Source organism: Arvicanthis niloticus, chromosome 4, assembly GCF_011762505.2.
Source record: "Arvicanthis niloticus isolate mArvNil1 chromosome 4, mArvNil1.pat.X, whole genome shotgun sequence".
NCBI classification, from domain to species: domain Eukaryota; kingdom Metazoa; phylum Chordata; class Mammalia; order Rodentia; family Muridae; genus Arvicanthis; species Arvicanthis niloticus.
Window position 1 is genome coordinate 645,224 of NC_047661.1, and position 2,189 is coordinate 647,412.

A 2,189-nucleotide genomic window follows, 5' to 3' on the forward strand; every position below is an offset into this window, starting at 1 on the left:
TGGACACTGAGAAAGATGTCCCTGTGGTGAACAGTGGGGAGGATTTCCCTGTTGTGGACTCTGGAAAGGGTGTCCCTGTGGTTGACTGTGGGGAGGTTTTCTTTGTAATGGACAATGGGGAGGAAGTCCTTGTGATGGGCAGTGGGAACAATGTTACTGTGGTGCACAGGAGTATGTCCCTTTGGTGGTCAGTAAGTAGGACACACCTCTGGTGGACAGTGGGAAGAACATCTCTATGGTACACAGGAGGACATCCCTGTGGTGGACAATGAGGAGGACGTCCTTGTGGTGCAGAGTTGGGAAAATTTTTTGGTGGATAGTGGGGATGACATCCCTCTGGTGTACATTGGAAAGGATATTCTTGTGGTGGACATTGTGGAGAATTTCACTGTGGTGGACAGTGCGGAGGATGTCCTTGTGGTGGGCAGTGGGGAGGAGTTCCCTGTGGTGAACAGTGGGGGGATGTCTCTATGGTGGCCAGAGTTGAGGAAGTCCCTGTGGTGGTCTGTGGGTGTTGCGGTAAATCTTTTGCCCATAGGGAGTACTGGCTAGCTCAGTCAGTAGAGCATGAGACTCTTAATCTCAGGGTCGTGGGTTCGTGCCCCACGTTAGGCGCCAATTTGTTGCGGTGAATCTTTTGCCCATAGGGAGTCCATAGAATAAAGACACAAGTCAATAAATATCAAATGAATGCTGCATGCCTAGATTGGGCAGATTTACCATTAAACTACACTATTTCTCCGGCTATGAGAGCTATTAACAACTTGCGGTTTCCTAGGTCAAGGTCTTCTTCATCTTCTCTTCCTCCACCAACTGCCCTCTGCTTCGACCAACTGTCAACTCTGCCGCTTCTCCCTCCTCTCCTTGGTCTTCCTCTTTTCCTGCCTCTGGCTCCTCCCACTCCTCTTCTACTGCTCAATCACTGGCTGTAGCCTTTATTTAACAAATTTGATTAGACAGAAGGTTTACAAGATTCACTCCTCCTTTGCAGCCCCTCCCAGGAATGGAGTTACCATGACAACAAGAGGCTAGGGCTATCCACCACATGTGGGGAGGACACCCCTGTCGTGTAGAGTGGTAACATTTCTGTGGTACACTGGAGTATGACCCTGTTGTGGACAAGGAGGAGGACGTACCTGTGGTAGATAGTTAAAAGGATGTCTCTGTGGTGGACAATGGGAATAATGTTCCTGTGGTGGACAGTTGGGAGGACATCCCTGTTGTGCACAGGAGGACGTCCTTGTTGTGGACAGTGGGTAGGACTTCCCTGTGGTGGACAGTAGGGATGATATCTCTTTGGTGGACAGTGTGGAGGACGTTCTTGTGGTGATCAGTAAGTAGGACACCCCTGTGGTGGACAGTGGGGCTATTCCTTCTGGTGGTTAGTGAAGATGACATCCCTGTGGTGAGAATGAGGAAGACATATCTGCGGTGATCAATGAGGAGGACATCTCTTTGGTGGACAGTGTGGAGGAAGTCTCTGTGGTGGTCAGTATGCAGGACGCACTTGTGGTGGACTATGGGGAGATTCCCTCTTGTGGACAGTGAAGAGGACATACTTGTGGTGACAGTGAGGAAGACATATCTGTGGTGGTCAGTAAGGAGGACGTCCCTGTGGTGGGCAGTGTGGAGGAATTTTTGTGGTGGACAATGAGGAGGACATCCCTGTGGTGGACAGTGGCAAGCACATCTCTTTGGTGGACAGTAGGAGGACATCCTTTTGGTGGACAGTGGGGAAAACGTTTCTGTGGTGGACAGTGTGGAGGATATTCCTGTGAGGGACTGTTGTTAGGATATATCTGTAGTAAACATTGAGGAGGACATCCCTGTGGTGGGCAGTGAGAAGGACATCCCTCTGGTGGACAGTGAGAAAGATGTTTCTGTGATAGACACTGGGAGGATATCTCTGTGGTGGACAGTGGGGAGGTGTTCCCTGTGGTATACTGTGGGGAGAATTTGCTTGTGGTGGACAGTGGGAAGAATGTCCTTGTGGTTGACTGTGGGGAGGTTTTCACTTGGTGGACAGTGGGGAGGAAGTCCTTGTGGTGGGCATTGGGAAAGATGTTACTGTGGAGAACAGGAGGACATCCCTGTGGTGGTCAGTAAGGAGGATGCACCTTTGGTGGACAGTGGGAAGGATGTCCCTGTGGTACACAGGAGGATATCGCTGTGGTGAACAATGAGGAGGA

The 2,189-nt window shown here is 50.5% G+C and overlaps 1 non-coding gene across 1 annotated transcript; it reads left to right on the forward strand.

Moving 5' to 3' along the window:
* Positions 1-541: 541 nt before the first annotated feature.
* Trnak-cuu (transfer RNA lysine (anticodon CUU)) lies at positions 542-615 on the forward strand. Its single transcript has one exon. It is a non-coding gene; the product is annotated as a tRNA-Lys (tRNA).
* Positions 616-2,189: the final 1,574 nt, after the last annotated feature.